We start from the raw sequence: 22,190 nt of genomic DNA on the forward strand, positions 1-22,190 counted from the left end.
TTAAATTTATCTGTACAGAATTATAACAAGTAATTACAAATAGCTTAGAATAACCAACAACCAGCTAAATTTAACAATGTCATTCAATATGAAAATTAAATATAATATATATTAACAATTACCAGCTAATAGGAAATTTAGATCCAAGAATAAACGTATGAATAAATAAATAAGTATAAATATAAATAAATAGAGACAGTATTTATAATTCAGCAAATTCCAACAGTCAATAGAGCTGGATATCGGCCGGGGTACACTAACCTAAACACACGCTATTCAAGCACAATTACACGAGCACCAACAACAGCACAGCACGATAATCTACAACAAAAACGATTCAAAAACCCAACAACAACAATTATAACAGAATGATACAAAAAGAAGTAGAATAATTTAACAACAAACAATAACACATTTGCAACTTTAAAGTTGTCACTATAACAGTTATGAAGTGTACTGTATCTTCCAACCCAAATAAAAAAACTAATAGCATGAAATCGATTTTATATATATATATATATATATATATATACATATATGTATGTATATGCATTTATTTATACACAAACAAAACAAAATATATATAAACAATAACCAAAGATATACGAAAAACATGTAAAGCAAAAGATACTATAATACAGCAAATAAAAAATATAAATGTAGTCTACTTATATATGTATATATATATATATATATATATATATATATATATATATATATATATATATACATATATATATATATAAAACTTCAAGGCCGTCTTATCAGTTATTTGTGGTTGGTAAGTCAAAGCAGGCATATTGGTATCCTTATCCTTTTGTTCGGTTTTCATAATTAGTGCTTTTACTACCTACATGTCTTAGAGATAGTGCGCATAAAGTTTACACTTAACATGGTTGATTTATAGCTTATGGTTATCAAAACCCTCCGGTATAGTATTTGTTTTAACCTAAATTTTATTATCTGTTGGATTAGCAATCAGCCTAAGGAATATATTAAATTTTGATTCAAACGTAGTGTTATTACTTTTTGTACTACAGAACGATAGTAAATGTTTTGATAAATACTAAGATTTTCACTTTTTTTAGTGGTCATAAAACTAAGATGTTTACCAAAGCCCCATTTTATATAGTATTGTGTTCCCAAGGAATAATATTTCTACTTTATTTATAACTTTGATAGATCCTTATTTTTATAGCTATTGATTCCCTGTTATATTGAGGTTTTGAGTTGTATATTAACAAGTGAAATATCATTTTTTTAACAATTGAAAGCTGTGTAAACTAAACTGTATCAAATTATTATACTTATTCTCATCAAATCGCTATTTCCATTTATATTTACAATAATGTTTTATACTATTAATCTCTAGATATAACCAACGGCTTCAACGGCTTGCTGTCAACCGTTGAAGTCTGGCTTATCTCTCCTCCTCCTGAGTATTATAGCCTCCTGAATAAGTACCAGTCTCACTACTCCCACTAGAGTCGTACATCGGCCCCCTGGGGCTAATAATAGACACTAGTTACATCGTATACTTAGATGTAATCATGGTTGTGCTAGAGGTTGTTCCAATGATTGTGACACACTATTAAAGCTGAGGATATTAAACTGCAGTTAATTTTACTGTGCTTATGTTTATCTTACTCAATGCATGTGAACAGCTCTGGCTAACAATAATGGGCTAATACCTAAGCATATCTCTGGGCAGATGCATCAGTAAAAAGCATGCAGATGCATACGAATCAGTAAATCTGGACATTTACACTCCAAATACATTTAGATACATTTTTTGGGGGGGTATTACGTTTGTAATACCCATTATAATAAATCATAACATTTATGTTACTCATCATACTGAATCATAACTGAACATATTCGTTTTTTTAAGTAACTTAGCTAAACACCCATTTCTTGTTTAAATGTGGTGTTATCCTCATACAAATATCCGTCGATCTCAACTATGAATGAATTCCCACCAGCTCTGTCCGTAAGTATCTTATTTAGCATATTATAATATTAATCAATTCAAGAAATATTTTTAATGAGTTATGCAATCAACGATTATATCTTTCAGTTCTTACGTACTGTAAGTAATGTCTCGGGTTAAATTTAAGTATATTTGGGATTGTTTTAGGAGGTTTGCGGTCAACCTTTTGTGGTTATAAGTAGCCTATCGGAAATATTTGTGGCCGTCTCTTCGTAGTTAGTATCATTCTACAAAGGGGAGGTTCTCAGCCTTTGTGGCCGTAAGAATCCATGGAGTTGGATTCGAACGAATTTAGAACATTAGTGAACGTTTTCACATATGGAACTCTAAAATGATGGTATTACTTAACAATGTAATATGGCATTTTAACAGTGGCTTAAGAAAACCAGAGAAAAGGAACATCGACACTTCTATTATTACACACATTTTCTTTGTTGGGACAACTTGGTAAACCCTGCTAAGGAACTGGAAATATCTCAAACCGGAATTACATGATAAAGATTAGAAATAAACTATTTTTCAAGATTTTTATGTGTGTGTGTGTGTGTGTGTGTGTGTGTGTGTGTGTGTGTATTTTATCATAGCGAAAAGTAAGACGCATCTGTGGCGTTGGAAATATAACTAATATGAACTAGAAATGCTCGTAGTCATGCAAAACGTGAAATAAGGGTCAGTTTGAACTTTGATACACTTAACCATAAACATTGAGATAATATGTACCTGATGCATGCCTACTTACGTTTCAAAATGTCACAGGGCTTCATGCTATTACATAATAAGTGCTTTTACTAAGTAATGTAATGATTTCAATTTTTTTAAATTCATGTGGAGCCGCTGCTAATAATTATTAAAGTTTAGTAGTGATCACATAAATAGGTTTTGAATAATTACCGATTTGAGTTTATCAACAAAACAATGAATAGTCTGTTAAACGGTTATTAACGTGCACCGCCTTTACAAGTGTTGAAATACACTGTATTATTACCTAACGTCTGGTATAAGATACGCTGACGTTAATATGGTAATTTATACGATTATATGATTCTATGTTACCGCGTCTTCCCTGTAAGAAAATTACAAACAATTATTAAGATTTTACCACTCTGAGCGTTGCTATAGTTGAAATAAAAGCAACAACATTCAAATAAGAATACATACAAAAACAAGGGTCCATACACGAGCACGTACGTAGACACTGAATTAAAATATAAAACGCTATAAAAAGGAATAAAGATCTTGATCAATTGTCCCTTGCTCAGGTGATAATGTCAGTTAAAATAGCGGCCGTGGTAAAGTAACCTTGTCCTGCTGTTTTAGTCTCATACCTGTCCATACAGAGCCGCCAGGTCTACCGGAAGAATGTTGAACATTTTAAAATATTTTAATTCAGTTTTCGTGTTCGTCTTGTATTTAAGTTACGAACATGTCCAATGCTGAATCATTTTAAAACTATTTTTAGTAAGAGAATTTACAATAAGATTGCAACATTGAAAGCTTAGAAAATTATTTCTCGATGAATTACTAAACGTTATTTAAAAATTTAGCCAAATACTGTGATGGAAATCCAGGGGCAAAAATGTGAATTCTGGATTCTAATTTTAGTCAGACCAATACTCAAATATATTTCAATACTTTCCTCTTGATTACGTACAGTTACATTATATTCTCTTTCCTCAATAACCCACAACTGCCCATCTTATTTATAATGGAGTTTAATTGAATTTCCCTTTCGTTAGGAAGAGGTAGACAAAATACATCTATTTTTATACCCCTCGAATAAATCCTATATCATTATGAGACTATTCGAGAAACCTATATTACGTATAACTGAAATATAAAATAATTTTAAAACATGAATTAGACTTTAACATAGTAATATGATTCTAAAAATAAATTTGTCTCCTTACGTGTACTAAAGTTAATGAACTAAAAACAAACATATAGTTGTACTTGCAGAAAATGTAAGTTACTAAACCCAATACCACAGTGAAAGTGGAGCACAATTTTAAGGGACACAATATGTTACTCAACTAGATTTATAGTAGTATATTTTAATCGTTTCTCCTTATTATAGTACTTCTGAATCTGTTATGTTTCGTAAGTAATGAAAGGGAAGTTTCAGAATTAAAACGTTACATGATAATTATTCATATATTAGATACTTCAATATTGATATGTACACTTCTTTAGCCGTTATGTTCAATGAAAATATAATACATATCATTATAATTTATATATATATATTTATATATCACAAAAACTAGTGTGCCCTATCAATTATAAAGCAAGTCATATAAGTATGAAGAAAACTGTATCATCGTAAATTACTTTGTCCGGCTTCTCGATATGGTTTTGTACGTCAAATTCAAAACTAATTTTTAAATCAGATACTTACTAATCCATAAAAAGTGGAACCAGCAGCCCTTTTTCGTTTCATTTAATATTTATTCTGCTATATTCTCCTTGGCACCAAAAAAGGCTAATAAAATCCTATATAGTGACTTGCACCTTCACTGGTTTCTGTTTTCCTAATTTAGAAATTAAGCTACATCTACAATTGTAAGTCAATGTTTCGTTTTCAACATGTGCGGAGAGACTGACAGACACGTCTTTGGAATTTGTTTTATTCTCTTGAATTATTCAACCTATCAGATTTACTAAAGTTCAATCTATAATCAGTATATAACAATGTAACATGGAACAAATCAAAACCGTAAATAGAAAACAAATTCCAATTATTCAATTGCAGATGACTCGTTGATGATTGCGGGGTACATTGGAATCGTTTTAGTAAAATGGCATATCAGATTTATAACAAAAGCTGCGACACCAATAACTTAAAAAAGACTGTTTTTTGACAGCAATTCTTAAAAGTCATTTAATCTTCACGAAGGAAAATCAAATAAATAAATGTAATAATTAAATTATTGGCATTTTATATACGGTGAGATGTGGACGTTATTCTCATATTTGTTTCTATGTCAACGCTGTAAGGGAGCGTGTAATAACATCATTAATTTCATTCTAGTTTTATAAGTAAAAGGTAAACGTATATAAGAAATTAAACCAATCGTAAAATTGTGTAAACCATTAAAACTCAAGGTATATTGACTTAGTATATTATACTACAGAGAGCAGCTCTGTCACCATACAAGAATATTGCTAATGTTGACTTTGAATTTAAACAGCTTCACTGGTGTTGTTAAGTCAGCAGAACTACGAGTTTCATTGTTCAAACTTTGTCTTTCACGATGGAGGGTTTGTGAATAAAACGAGATTTTTTCCATACATTCGCCGTCGTTCTATGATAAAAAACAAACCAGTAACAATACGTTTCGAACTAAATTAATTCCTCACTAATCCAAAATGTGTATGGCCAATGCATAATACAAACCTAGCATCCCTCTCCGGCCTATAATTATATATCGTGATGATACGTTCTCCACTTGCTCATTTGTATCCAATTATTTCTGGAGGAATTTGAGGAAAATGTCTTCAAAAAATCTTCGAAAAGAGTTCAAAACATGATGTGATAAAAAATTATGGATTATTCTTTGTTGCTCTTCCTTATGAATACAGTAATTAAATGTGCTTTTGGATAACATTAACATTATTTCTCCTTCCATACGTGTCACGTTGAAAGTGGAAGTACAAATTAACCTTCCCTTTTCATTGTGTGTGTGTGTGTTTGTGTGTGTGTGTGTGTGTGTGTGTGTGTGTGTGTGTGTGTGTTTTGCCGATCAAATACATTTTATTTTCTAGAAATACGTGAACAAATGCATATTAAATGAGGTATGTTAAACTCGCATAGAATAATTGTCATAATAATACGTAGTTTATGGATAAACCAATTCGCATGTGATTTATGCTATGCAGCTATTCTTCTCTACAACTAACACAATTTACAAATGTTTTTAAATTTATCTGTACAGAATTATAACAAGTAATTACAAATAGCTTAGAATAACCAACAACCAGCTAAATTTAACAATGTCATTCAATATGAAAATTAAATATAATATATATTAACAATTACCAGCTAATAGGAAATTTAGATCCAAGAATAAACGTATGAATAAATAAATAAGTATAAATATAAATAAATAGAGACAGTATTTATAATTCAGCAAATTCCAACAGTCAATAGAGCTGGATATCGGCCGGGGTACACTAACCTAAACACACGCTATTCAAGCACAATTACACGAGCACCAACAACAGCACAGCACGATAATCTACAACAAAACGATTCAAAAACCCAACAACAACAATTATAACAGAATGATACAAAAAGAAGTAGAATAATTTAACAACAAACAATAACACATTTGCAACTTTAAAGTTGTCACTATAACAGTTATGAAGTGTACTGTATCTTCCAACCCAAATAAAAAAACTAATAGCATGAAATCGATTTTATATATATATATATATATATATATATATATATACATATATGTATGTATATGCATTTATTTATACACAAACAAAACAAAATATATATAAACAATAACCAAAGATATACGAAAAACATGTAAAGCAAAAGATACTATAATACAGCAAATAAAAAATATAAATGTAGTCTACTTATATATGTATATATATATATATATATATATATATATATACATATATATATATATATATATATAAAACTTCAAGGCCGTCTTATCAGTTATTTGTGGTTGGTAAGTCAAAGCAGGCATATTGGTATCCTTATCCTTTTGTTCGGTTTTCATAATTAGTGCTTTTACTACCTACATGTCTTAGAGATAGTGCGCATAAAGTTTACACTTAACATGGTTGATTTATAGCTTATGGTTATCAAAACCCTCCGGTATAGTATTTGTTTTAACCTAAATTTTATTATCTGTTGGATTAGCAATCAGCCTAAGGAATATATTAAATTTTGATTCAAACGTAGTGTTATTACTTTTTGTACTACAGAACGATAGTAAATGTTTTGATAAATACTAAGATTTTCACTTTTTTTAGTGGTCATAAAACTAAGATGTTTACCAAAGCCCCATTTTATATAGTATTGTGTTCCCAAGGAATAATATTTCTACTTTATTTATAACTTTGATAGATCCTTATTTTTATAGCTATTGATTCCCTGTTATATTGAGGTTTTGAGTTGTATATTAACAAGTGAAATATCATTTTTTTAACAATTGAAAGCTGTGTAAACTAAACTGTATCAAATTATTCTACTTATTCTCATCAAATCGCTATTTCCATTTATATTTACAATAATGTTTTATACTATTAATCTCTAGATATAACCAACGGCTTCAACGGCTTGCTGTCAACCGTTGAAGTCTGGCTTATCTCTCCTCCTCCTGAGTATTATAGCCTCCTGAATAAGTACCAGTCTCACTACTCCCACTAGAGTCGTACATCGGCCCCCTGGGGCTAATAATAGACACTAGTTACATCGTATACTTAGATGTAATCATGGTTGTGCTAGAGGTTGTTCCAATGATTGTGACACACTATTAAAGCTGAGGATATTAAACTGCAGTTAATTTTACTGTGCTTATGTTTATCTTACTCAATGCATGTGAACAGCTCTGGCTAACAATAATGGGCTAATACCTAAGCATATCTCTGGGCAGATGCATCAGTAAAAAGCATGCAGATGCATACGAATCAGTAAATCTGGACATTTACACTCCAAATACATTTAGATACATTTTTTGGGGGGGTATTACGTTTGTAATACCCATTTTAATAAATCATAACATTTATGTTACTCATCATACTGAATCATAACTGAACATATTCGTTTTTTTAAGTAACTTAGCTAAACACCCATTTCTTGTTTAAATGTGGTGTTATCCTCATACAAATATCCGTCGATCTCAACTATGAATGAATTCCCACCAGCTCTGTCCGTAAGTATCTTATTTAGCATATTATAATATTAATCAATTCAAGAAATATTTTTAATGAGTTATGCAATCAACGATTATATCTTTCAGTTCTTACGTACTGTAAGTAATGTCTCGGGTTAAATTTAAGTATATTTGGGATTGTTTTAGGAGGTTTGCGGTCAACCTTTTGTGGTTATAAGTAGCCTATCGGAAATATTTGTGGCCGTCTCTTCGTAGTTAGTATCATTCTACAAAGGGGAGGTTCTCAGCCTTTGTGGCCGTAAGAATCCATGGAGTTGGATTCATAATCCAGTTGGGAAGTATTAAAATAAGGAAAATGCTTGGAGAGTTTGCATTGCTAGAAAGGAAGTGTTCAGGATTAGGAATATTAGGGGTATGTTTTATAAATAGGATTAATAACTGGTATAACCTCAGCAGGCAACATTCATCCTACCTAGAATATCAGTATCCCGTATCAATGCGTTACAATAAATTACTATTTTTAGCCTTGGAAAACTATCTATTTATTAGTGTTTAATAAAGTATAAACAAGACCATATACCAAAGCTTCTAATCTTAAAATATAAGCCGCTAAGAAGCTCGTTTATTCCTTGTAACCTCCAGCCTATAAATTATATTTGTTTCTTTCTATAATAAACGTTGCTAATCTACCTCAATAAAGACTCTAGTGATTGCTCCCATCTAGCTTAGGAAAGCCTCCTCTTCAATACCTATAACATAGGATGTGTAATTTATTACAACTATTTTGTAGTGTAAATATACGTAGAAGTAAGTATGGAAGGCATTAAAATTATAATTGTTCCTTAGAGTAATGGTTTGATGTCTTTTTCGATGAATAAATTACATCAAAATTCATGAACGAAAGAAGTGAAACATCTTAATAACAATAACAGCTTTGTAAAAAATTTCATGGGACATAGCTATTGTAATTACTGAATTCATTTATTTTTTATTAAACCTAGACAAGTTACTTTATAATAAAACTATAGAAATCCAGTGACCAATGTTTAAAACATCTTGTTTTAGCAAATATTGCAATTTTCGAATTGACCCCATGAGTAGTTAAAATGTTATAATGCAAACAGAATTGTGTTAGTATTATTATATACATCCTACATATAAACTTTTCTGTGATTAATCACTCATTAATAAAAATTCACGATTCCAATTTACTAATTAATTACTTTAAAGCGATTTAACTAAGTTCATTATATTTATAAGAAAACAATCACTTATACCAAATATTATAAAGAAGACATTTTATATTACAGTCATTTTCTGATGAAAATGAAATGAAATGAAAAATGACTTTATTTACAGAGGCGAAGTTAGGAGTTAAAAGTCCTCTCTACCACTTAACCTCCAAAGTATAAACATGCGTATTGCGTGATGCCAGTTTGAATTGAGGAACTATCTCGAAGGTACCTTTTCATTACACACCATAAGTGAGGGGTGGTGTCAAAGATGCTACCGAAGTTCACGCTTCTGGCCAGAGAGATTTAGGATCGGAATGTTTCGTACCAAATCAACTAACGTGATTGGAGCACGGAACTTATTGTTTGGAAATGGCCCAGGTCATAGGTAGCGCCTTCGGTACTAGTCCGCATTTTCGGCGGAAGACAACTCCCTCAAAAGTACTTGTACATTAAGCTCAGATCACGTAAGTGCTACAGTACAGCAATGGAGAAAAGGGGATTCGCTGTGTAATAAACATAAATGATGGTCTTGTACATTCAAATCACTGACAAAGCTTTTACAAATAATATGAAACTCCCTAAATGCTAATAACAAAACTGGTGGAGGAGGGTAGATGAAGTATACACCTGGTACAATATAAATACTTTATAACACCAAATGTATTTTCCCTGAAAGGTTACTCCCCTTGTTTACCAATTATAAAAACAGAACAAGTACCAATAACTGGATAGGTTTTGAAACTGTTTTGATTGTTACTTTGCATACCCTCACAGTTTGTGTTAATAACGTGTGCTAGCACATAATGTATTTATTTGCGTATTGCGTCCACATTATATGAATAATTAATGTTCTAAATGCGCTGTAGAAATACACAAATAAAACATGTTACCCCGGGTGACGTTACTGCGATAATCCTAACACGGTCCCGTCCGTGTGTTGTGGCGACACCGACAGATGAGGTGAGTGTAATTAACATAACAGTTTGTTGAACATTACACAATCGAGCTCGCATATGTTGCAGTAATGCTTTTCATCACTAGAGGCAAAAAAACTGGTTTCGATACTCAATCGTGTTTTACGGAAATACGATCAAACACCAAAAAACAATTTTGCTCTATTTCATGAACTACGTTTTTCCTTTAACGGAAATAAAATTAAAACGTGTACATTTTATTTATTTTAAAATAACTGAAAATAGTGTAACTGTACAGTATTCGTACCAAGTCTAATATTGGCGTACTAAAACCCCATACATTGTGCGCCAGTTTTTTTTTATAGAGTAGCAAAACAATCACTTCACAGACCAACCTAGCTATCAAAAACATTGCACCCAGTTTTTTTTGGAAAATTGAAACGTCATAAATATACAGTTCTTAAGTAACATTATAAAACCTCGTAAAATAATTGTTGAACACTAGAAGGTAATCAAACATTCTGATCCATTTCGCGTTATTTATAATAATAATAATAATATTATTATTATATAACTATCAAAAATATACATTATACGACCACAATTTTAAAGAAAAGATTTTTTTTTGTAGGAACAAGAAACAGTTTTTTATAAGTAGTCCACAAGTAAAGTCTGCATATTCCATAACATTTTAATGAATAGCTCCAATAATTTGTTACAATTCAACTATTTTACCTTGTGGTTCAGAAGTCAAAGTCAAGGTCCGGAATGTTCGTAGTGAAAGTACTTAAGATGTAATGGGATTGAGCTCTGTGATAATATTGAGTCAGAATATGCTACATATTTAAAGTGCTTCAAATGTTACGTGTGTAGGTACACTTCTGATTATAACGATGTATATTTCAGGTGCCACAGTATATTTTTACCTTATGATCAAACGAATACAAATAAAAGCGTATATTTCCGGCCATTCACATTTTTGTCCTGATCAACACAAGAAATACATAAGTAAATCTAAGAAGCACATGTCTGTCAAAAGCGTCTATTTCCAGGTCTTGTTATCTAATGCCGATATAAGGTATTTTCGGTGCCGTAGTATCGTTTGCAATGTTCCTTCGATCGAGAAGAAATAAGAATGTGCAGCTCCAAAAAGTCTACTTCGGCCAAAAAGCGACTACATTTTTGTGATATATCACATTTTCTCAAATATTGCTATACATTTAGCAATACTGAGAAATATTTGTTATAAAGTAATAGGTAATAAATAAAATAGTAATCATATCAATATTCCGTTTGGTAATGGCTACTTTCAAAACACTGCTGAAAACTGTGAACGTAACCGTTTCCCTCGTATCTAATTCAGATGGTATTCTCTCTGTTAAGTCTTTACTTCTATTGTGTAAAACATGCATTCTCTCAATAAATAAATATAAGTGTTGTTTATATTAGTTTAACAATACTTCTGAATTATAGAACTTTTAAACAACATGTTGTTTCAATACAGTTGACAAATAAATTACGGCTGCTTACTGAATGATCCCACATGTACGAATGAGTGACAATCATCTGAAATCGTTTGTCAGGTCTGATTTAATATTTATGGCGCTGAATCAACAAAATCCCGAACGTTGAGCTTTTCATGTACTCCTCGTCCCTGTTCCGAAATTCTTTCAAAATCGTTCAGTAATTGAAATCATGATATAAAATAAAGGATGAAAATGTTCATACAACAGACAACGAAGGAATGACTCTATTTAAATGTCGATAATAAGAATGGTTAAACTCTTACCCACATATTAAAAGAAAATGCCTATTCTTTCTAACAAGTTGGATTAAGTTATAAGTTAAAATGTACCTCAGGGAGTTATTGACCCTGTAATCTTGTAAATATGTACAGGTATATGTATAACATACCACGGCATCATCCGCAATTTCAGTATTGCTTTGTGATTCCACTTGATATAATGACGGACTTACTGAGCTTACTTTTTCCCTAAAATTGTAGTCACGGAACGAATGGTTTGTTGGAATTAAATTAGCTTGAGATAATGCTCAGACCCTCCATTGTTGTTCCTTTATAAACTGTGAATATGCCGGCCCACAATGTCTAAGGAAACCAAATTCAATGCCTTACATGTACACATTCCCAATTTATTACATTATTAAAACCGAGAATAAATTAATTGATTTGCCTTGTTGCCACGATGTTTAAATAAGAAGAGTTATAAATTTGTTATGCTTTAACTCTATAAATCTAAACACATCTAAAATATCAGTTAAATTAATCAAACATATGCCCGTGGTATTATAATACAATTTTGCACAGAACAGTTGATTATATTTAACAGAAATTCATATTACACAAACTTCGAGACAAAGATGGAATATTTTACTACTTTAGAGACTAGTGGGGCATAGCTCCGAGAGATTTTGAAAATAGGCCTATATTCATCCCAAGGAACATAATATTGTCCAAGTAAACTTTCAGTACAAACAGTTGAATAGTTTACGCGTAAAAGCAAAATAAAATACATAGGAACTTTCAGTTTTAGAGAGTTATTATGATTACAGATATATCTTCTACTTTTCCACTATAATTTATATCACTTGCCTTTGCAGGAACAACTCCAGTGAAGGATAATTTATTTCGAATATTGTTTAATATTTTAGCAATAACGTAATACCAATCACTATCCTATAAATGATTTGGTAGCTGTGCTTTCATAATCATGTAAATAATACACAGCTAGTAATAGGTTATATATTAATACTTTAATATTTTAAACTATTTTAATAACGTTTAATAAAAGTTGTAAACAAAGTTAGCTAGTTATAATTAAATATTTCTGACTGTTGTAAGAGACATTAGACCGACGCGACGCTGTATACCGATTGTGCGCATATTTTAATTAAATTAGGCCAAAAATATATTACAATTTTATACCAAATTTAGCCGGTATTAGATACAAAAAGGGAGTAACGAGATGTGTAGACTTAGTTCATTCATTAAGAGAAGTAACATAGTCACAGGGTACTAAGGAATATGGAGTGGAGCTGCGGTCTTAGTTGTTTAATTAAGTAAATTACACACAGATTTCGAAGCAGAATAAGCTTTTTTATATACATAACAAATGGGACGAGTTAAAATAAATACTACTTACTGTTAAGGAAATAGGATTTGTCCGGACATTATCCATCGTTTAGAGACAAAAAAGTAACTTTTTGTAACACTGAACGATGGAAAATGTCAAGAAAATCCTGTTTCCTTCACAATCCTTCATCGTCAAAATCATACTTCAAAAAAATAATACTAATTGTTGTTATTAAATTGATATGAGTTTCCTATTATATTTTCGTAGTTTTTATTTCTGTTAATGTAAGAGTGAGCTACACCATATGTCGCTAAGATTTCACTTATAATTTATGATCCTAGTTTATTTTATTCTCTAAATGTGCTGAGGACAGATAAACAGACAATATAAAGTCATACAGAAAAAAAAGTTTTACGTTCCTCCGTCAGACCGAAGATATCGTGTTAGCCCTCTGGTAGGAAATAGCCTCGTGATAGAAATAAATTAGCATCAGCAAAATTCAAAGGTTGGGCATTCAACTATCATAGAATTAATTCTTATCTATGTAAAAATTAAGTTTCATGCAAAAGGCAAAGTGTGCTGATGAAACCTTTTTCGACATATCTTGCAACATTACAAACTCATATTTTTCTTCAATAATTTATGTTTGCATCGATCAAACATCTGTGACAAGATCATGAGGGCTTTACTTTTTCATTTTAATCTACGAATAAAAGTCTTCATTGATTATATTTCATATGATTCGACACAATTTGTTTACACAGTTTTGTATTCAAATATTTTCTCTTTACCATCACGATTACCATAAGACTGGTAAAGATATTTTCTAACGCTTAGCCAAACTCCACCTCGTGACATGCACCATCCTTGATGTCAGTGTTTTTTTATACATAAATGATGCTTCATGCAAAATTCCAAATATATGTAGTTTAGTTCATTTTAGAGATTCATTCAGTTCATTCATCATGTAGACGGGCAAATAGACATAAACCTAATTTCCAGCCCAACGAGTGATAGGCTTTGCTAAAGCTCATATTAAATATTTGGCTGGTTATTTTATAATGTTGGTTTGAAATAGGTATAGATGAAATTATAGATGAAGCTATTGATACTTCAATGTCTATTTAAATATGATCTATGTCATGTCTACAACAATAGTTTATCTTTATATAATAAAACACAATATATTTATTACGTAAATTATTATAAAACTACACTTTTTAAATTTAAACATTCATTTCAATATAATTAAATAAGAACATTATGTTTGAATTTAGTTTTTTTAATTTGGCTTTTAAGTTCTAATCTGTATGTTAATAGTGAAAAATTTAGACTGAAAAATATCAATTTATATTGTAAATATTAAACTTTTGGGTCCAGAGAATAAGGTCCAATAACTCTTAGCTAAAAGGGTTTTTTATATTTATCATTACTATTTTGGGGTATTTTTAAGATACTTGTAAGGGATATACCAATCATATTAAGTGTGAATGAGAGAATATGAAATGAAAATAGCCATCTGATAAGCGATAAAGTGTATCTTTCTATAAACTACATATACAGGATGTAACGAAAAGATTAGGCTGCCTAGCATTTCCATATTTTATGTGTGGTTCTAAGCTAAAAGTGAAGAATACCTTTTTTCCAATTTCCACTTCGTTTAATCCCTACCACCATTTTGTATTTTTATTAACAAATTATTATCTCTAAATCTAATAAAGCTAAAGAAACCAAATTTGGCACATAGGTTTGAATAGATATGGCGAAAATAAAAAAATAGTTATATTCTTTAATATTAAAAATAATGTTGAAAATTGTTTTAAATCTAATCACAAAACAAAAAAATATTATAGTTTTAGAAACTGTACTACACACGAACTATTTGGACAATTTTATTGCAATTCCAACGGAACCAGTTTTAACAAAATTAGTTAAGGTTGCGCAAACCAGGAGCAGCAACATTTTATCTTCTGATAGGCATCTTATAATTTATAACAAATATAAAGTAGGAGTGATGTAGCATAATGTTCAATGTCCAGTGCTCTATCTTAATACAGGATGTGTTATGAGGATTTAAATTAAGGTTTGCTAGCCTCGTCAAAAAAAGCTTCTTATAAGTGCCTAAATATGAGATCAAAGCAATTGAATCGTCTTTAAATTAATTATTATAAAACGACCAAGCAGTGTAAGAGTGTGATGTTGCAGAGATTTTCCAACTTTGTGTCTGACACTTAATGTGTTATAAGGGTATAATTAGGGCTCGTTGCCTTATCAAGAAAGAGGTGCTCACAAGTACCTCGTTAGAGATCCAAGTAATTGAATACCAACTCTCTACAACAATTATTATAAAACTACTACAATAACCAATTAGTAACTTATTATTATTAGGTAACTATGCCAACTTATGATTCCAAGACAGCTATTTTCCAATACTTGTTTGTAAGAACCTGGGTTTTATTGCATTTGCGAATTATCCTCTATCTTAAACAACTCATAATAAAATACGTGAAGTAATTGATAAATTTTGGGGAATATTCTGCAAGATTTCTTTCGTTCGTTGTAATAATTATAATAATAATAATAATGTTGTCTTTATTTTCATCAAGGGTTTCTCAGTTACATACAGAACAACTGCTTTTCAGAACAACTATCGTCAAATACAACATATACATGAAAATTAAATAGAAATAAATAAATAAGATCTATACATTAAGCAAATTCTGCCTCATCTTATTCTTAAATGTAGCTATTGAACATTGTTTCACGTTTGGTGGGAAGTCGTTGTACAATTTCGGGCCGAAATAAGAGAAGCTCCTCCTTCCCAACTCCAGCCTAACTTTGGGAAAGTGAAGAAGATTCCCATGGCGGGTTCTGCGCTGAGAGACCTCATCCCGAAATGAGAGCTTCTCACTAAGGTACTGAGGCTCCTGATTAACAAGAGCCTTGTGGACCATGCAACACGTCATGACCCTGCAAACGGTCTCTACCGACATCATCCCAGCGGCATCTCTGTAAGGAGAGACATGCTCAAATCGTTTCAAATTAAAAATGAAACGGATAGCAGAGTTTTGCAACTTTTGAATGCGATGCATGTCTTCTCCAGAAATGCTATTCCCGTAGGCTGGGAAACAGTAGGCGAAAACGGACAGGACTAGTGACTGCATGATACGTAGCTTCGCAGACTCAGGTAAAATATCTCTAAATCTTTAGAGTCCCCTTAGTCTACCGAGTGCTCGTTGACAGGCATGCGTGACATGGTCAGAGAACGTGAGGCCACTGTCTAGCACAACGCCAAGAGTTCTCGCCCTATCAAATACAGCCAAACTCTGGCCATCGAGCCTCACCATCACTCCTCTTTCACTAAGGGACTGCACAATGTTGTGTGGCGCCGTATGCAACACAACGCACTTGCCTATGTTTAGTTTCAGCCCATTCGCCATTGACCACCCCAATATTTTTTCAAGGTCGACATTGATCATATCAATGGCTGACACCATCTGCGATGGCTCATAAGACGAGTGCAGCTGCGAGTCGTCAGCATACAAATGAACTGTGCAATTTTGCACACAGCTTGGCATATCGGCTGTGTACATATTGAACAGAATAGGCCCTAGGCAACTACCTTGAGGAATGCCTCGATACTTCACAAGCGGGGTTGATGTTTCACTCCCTAAACGCGTCACCTGCAGCCTGGAGTCTAAGTATGACCTTATCCAATTGACTACGCTCAAGTCAAAGCCATAATAGCTCATCTTCGCTAAAAGCATCTCATGGTTCATTGAATCAAAGGCCTTAGAATAATCCAACATAACAATGGAGTTATATTTACCCCTGTCTTTGGCGTCAATCATATCACTGAAAAGATTTGTCAGGGCTGTACATGTACTATGATTGCGCCTGAAGCCCGATTGCAGCTTCGGTAAAATATCCGATGTTTTCATAAAACTGTCTATTTGTCTAATGTCAATCTTTTCCAGTATCTTAGACATAGCTGGGAGTATTGAAATTGGCCTAAGCTGGTCTACCTGATTGGAAGCTTGCCCTTTCGGTATTGGCCGAACAATACTTGTTTTCCATGACTTTGGAAACACGCTGCCAACCAGGGAAACGTTTACCAGGTGTGTAATGGCTTTGACTGCGTAGGGGCTCACTGACTTGATCATGTCAATCGAAATTTCATTGCTGCCCACAGATTTAGATTTTATTTAGATAGAATTTCTATTTCATTAAGTGTTGATGTCATGTTGGTATTATTCAGTGTTACTATATCAATAAGTTACCTTTCATATAGAAATACACTAAGGGTATTATTCCTTGTTACTGTATCAATAAGTTACCGTTGATATAGAACTAAACTAAGGGGCAGGGGACCCTGGGAGTACAGTTGACAACGGTTCGATTTTGCATAATAAACTTGTCAGGTTGATTGACATTAACTTCATAAACATTCTAATCAATTCTATACCAGGAAGGAAATTTCAATGCCACAAAATAATTCTTACCGTGTTTCATTTTATTATAAAATATTTCAATTCCTGATTGTGGTTTTAAAACGTTTAAAGGGTAATTTATAGTCAACGTTAAATCCAAAAAGATTTATATTTTATTTAGATTTAATAAATAAAATGTATGTTTCATAAACATTACTAGGTGAATAAGTGGCTTACAAGAACTAAATAATAAATGCAATAAAATGAAAAACTTTATCATGAGAATCTCCAAATAGCACATTAGTCTATTACTGATTTCTTTTAGCAACGTTTGGTACTGCTTTATTAAAGTATTATGGTCTAACCTTTAAATATGTATCTAAGTTATAAAATTTCTTAGCAGAGTTTGAAGTTTAATATCTCGAAGAAAAGGAATAGATTCAGTTAGAATGTAAACAATTACACACGTCCAGTTCTCTAAAGAGCGAGAGAAGTAATGGAAACTCGTTGAGTGGATTGTAATCTGATGAGAAGGAAAGAACCTCTCAACCTCTCACAGAACACGGCTATTCCCAAGGCCCAGCTCCTTTGGTGAAAGCGTTGTGCGTAATTCCTTAAATCGTTTTGAACAACCTCACTGTGCACGATTTAGCCCCATTTAAATTAATTAAAGTACGAAAGAGTTGAAGATTAGAGGTTTTGTGAATCTCGTTCTTAACTTATTCAGCCCCATGGTGACGTGGTGAACAGCGCAGGTACGTCAAAATAGCGTAGATGTAGACGAATTTGTCACGCTTAGTTTTTCTTATCTCTTTTAAGCCTCAGCTTTAAGGTATGCTGGCATCGGTTTACATTAGCATTTATTAGCAAAGTACGGTACACAATTTATCGTACCTATGTGTGATTGGCCCTCCCCGGGATTTGAACTCGTAATATATGTTATAGAGCCGAGGTTATTACCATTGATCTACAGCAAGGAAGGTACTATTTAGAATAATACATTAATAATGGCGACGAAAATAAGTGTGTAGATTTCTAACTATACCCAACTAAGTTTAGAGTTTTTTTAGTTATATCACCAGGCTCAAACAAGTTCAGATTAGAATTAAAGGCGGACGATCAGCTAAGAGTTCAAAATGTATAAAATATTAGTTTTCGTATTTTTTAGAATAAAAAACTAATGTTTGTAATACAGATTTTTTAATTTTAAATTTATAGTACAGTTTAAAATTTTATATATATCCTAAGGAATTAAATTTGTTTTATATCCTATATTTGTCAATTTTGTATTTGAATATTAACTTATTATGATTTAATGTTAACAATTTTATCGTGGCAAAGTAATTCCTATTAACATTTTTTTTATAGTGTAGGTTTATTTGTATTAAATGCATTAAATAGAAAAATATTTTAAATATATTATAATAAAAATAATTTATAAATTCAGAAGAATACAGGAATTGTTTAGTACAACTTATTTTCAATACATAACAGGGTGAAATTCGAAACAATTTAAAAAATATATTTATAATACGCGTTTAGGTGAGTGTTGTAGATTTAATGCCTTCTGTTACTATGTGTAGAATAAATGCTTTGTTGACTATTTGCAGTTAAATATAGAAGATATTCTTAATATTTTGTTGTTTACACAAATTCTGGTATAGATTTTATATTTATTTGTATTTTTAAGTAATGTTCTGGTTCTTTTTAATAATCTTATTTAAATTTTGACTATATAGGGGTTGACTATTTTTAGGATGGATGACGGTATTAATTTTTTAATGTGAAATAAACTAAGAAAACATTTTTATGATTAAAATGCATCTTGAAAACAATGAAAGGGTAATAATTTTGTGGATATTTCTCATCGTTATAAGTTATAAATTTGTAAATCACACAAAATATAATGTAAAGATTGAAATGTACGAATTCCTACTTTTCTTTCAAACTGTCCATTGTTAATAAACAAAGTTTAAATGGAGAATATTCTTGCTATTAAAAATAGCTCACACATTCATATCATTTATTTGATTAATTCATCATTGAGCGACGGCACTCCAATCAGTTGTTGATAAATAAAATCTCTGTTTGTGATTTCTCTCTGTCTGTAAGCACGATAAGTATTTAACGAGTTCAGTAACGTAAAAACACATGTGGTTATGTTATCTTGTTGAATTGGTCAGTCTAGTACAAAGCATGATATTTGATCATAATCTCCAATGTAATTTTTGTAACAACCTAAACAATAAAGAGACTTTATTTCTGTTTTATGTTGATTGGGACGTTTGCACGATACACTGTGAGAGAGATTAAATGTAAATTTATGCAACAAACATGGGTTAAAAGTGTCAATCATTGGAATCAATTTAATCAGTGACACCCTTCAAGTAAACAACGCCATACTCCTGCCAGGAAATGCTCTATTCTCGACGGCTGTGGGAGAGACGTCAGTCGTCTTGTCACTCGTTTTTGTGTAAACATTTTCCATTGAGGAGTTTATAGTTATGAATCTTTGTAACATTCGTCCTACTTTCACGTGCCTCTCTTACTAACAAGCTTATGTAGCCTATATGTCATAATGCCTCTTAAAGTATAATTATACCTAAATACACAGAAGAGTTTCGAACGCATGTAACAGTGTACATAATTAATAATAATCTGTATATATTTAGATTGAGGCACTTAAACAAGTTATTTAATATTGTTTTTACTTTTTTTGGGAAATCATAACTGAAGTAATGCATTACATTTCAATCCTTTGTAATATATATTCTCTTAGTAAAGTTATAAACGCTTTAAAATTTACAATGTTACACCTAGATCAGATTTAATTTTGGGAAATATGGACATTAAAATCCTGATTTAAGTAGGTATTGCGCCGTTTGGCATGTTTGAAAATGTTGAAGTAATATTTCTATGTTAAGCTTTCGAACATTTTAGTTCACAAATAAGAAAGAAAAAGGCCACATTATCAAGCTGATTTTTTTTCATTAGAAATACTGTCTGCATAGTGTCTCTGCACCAATGGTAGAGCCCACGTAGGAAATTAGGTTTATCCTGTTTCAGTTATTGGGTTTCCCGAATATAGAAGGGGTACTCCCAAAGGTTCTAGCCTATGCGAAGTCCATTTCACGATCAAGAGAATACGTCATAAAAATTATTATTTATGACAACTATAATTAACTTTGTTCTTTAGTAAGTTTTGTTCACCTGGTTTTAAAAGAAAATATACATGACAAATCAGAAAAGCCTATTTCTGTCAATAGTTAAATGTCTTTTATATAAATCTTGCAATGTATAGTTAGAGTTAGATTGTAAACTTTTCGTCTAATATTTAATATTTGATAAAAATGTACAGTTATAAAATTTGCGTTAAACAATGACACTGTGCGTTTATTTCTTTATAAAATGAAAAATATTATTAGTATTTTGAAGTTGGAATTAATACATTAGTCCATCTAATATAGTTCTTATTGAGCATTATGCCATTTTCACAATACAAGAAGTCTTGTAAATAACTGTTTTAAACTACCCAAAGTCAACAAAGTTATTTTTCGTCACTCCTTTCAATATCTAGGTCCAAAATATTTCAATCAGTTGCCACTTCAAATCAAAATTATTAAAAACTTTAAACACTTTTGCAAAGAAACAATCACTTGGCTTTCCTCACAACAAGATGTAGAATATCTTAATTATGTCTTAGTATAATTAAGTAGTATAAATAATTGTTATTTTATTACTAGTAGTTTTCTGATATAAGATTTAACTTTAACCCATTTATTAGGCATATTTATTACCTACTTATGATTAAATATTTTATGTCTTTATTGACTAATAACTATTTTCATATTAATTGCAATTAATTTCTTGTATTACTTTGCTTACATCATATTACTTATACATCCACTAATATTATTTTCTTATTTCCAAATTATTGTAAGTAGTTGAACTCATAGATGTTACGGTTATATATAATATATATATATATATAATAATATATATATATATATAATATGTTTACATTAATTAAATTTGTATAAGTGGCAATAGCCTAATTTAATTTCAATAAATATTGAATCGCAAAAAGTACTTGCTCCGCCCGGGACTCGAACCCGGATCTCTCATATATATATATATATATATATATATATATATATATATATATATATATATATGTACAAGTAGATAGTAATATGGGGTTCCTGGCGCACTTTCGGAGCCAACCGAAAAGCAATGTAAAATACTGTTCAATGTACCATAAAAGGAAGCTGAGAAATAACACAGCAAATCTCAATGAAAAATTAACCGAATCTACAGTCGTTCGTCTCCAAAAGCGATCGGTACATTACTATCTACTCTGTGGAATGAAAAATTAACCAAATCTGAGCTTCTACTTTCTTAAGCTGTGCTTTGTAAAATGTTGTCAAATCTGCTACGAATAAAGGAAAAATCTTAATAAAATTTAATCAAATTAAAACATTTTTACTAAAAACATACTTTAATAAAAAAACTTTTCTACTAAATAAACAACATGAACTCACCAAGCTCTCTTCAGTTTCTAGCATTTCAAAAACTTACAAAGAAAGACAATTTTAACGAGTTCAACGAATTACCAAAACATTTTAAAGAACAGTTGATACTTTCCTTAAATGATACAGAATTCAAAGAACT

Source organism: Homalodisca vitripennis, chromosome 1, assembly GCF_021130785.1.
Source record: "Homalodisca vitripennis isolate AUS2020 chromosome 1, UT_GWSS_2.1, whole genome shotgun sequence".
Lineage (NCBI taxonomy): Eukaryota > Metazoa > Arthropoda > Insecta > Hemiptera > Cicadellidae > Homalodisca > Homalodisca vitripennis.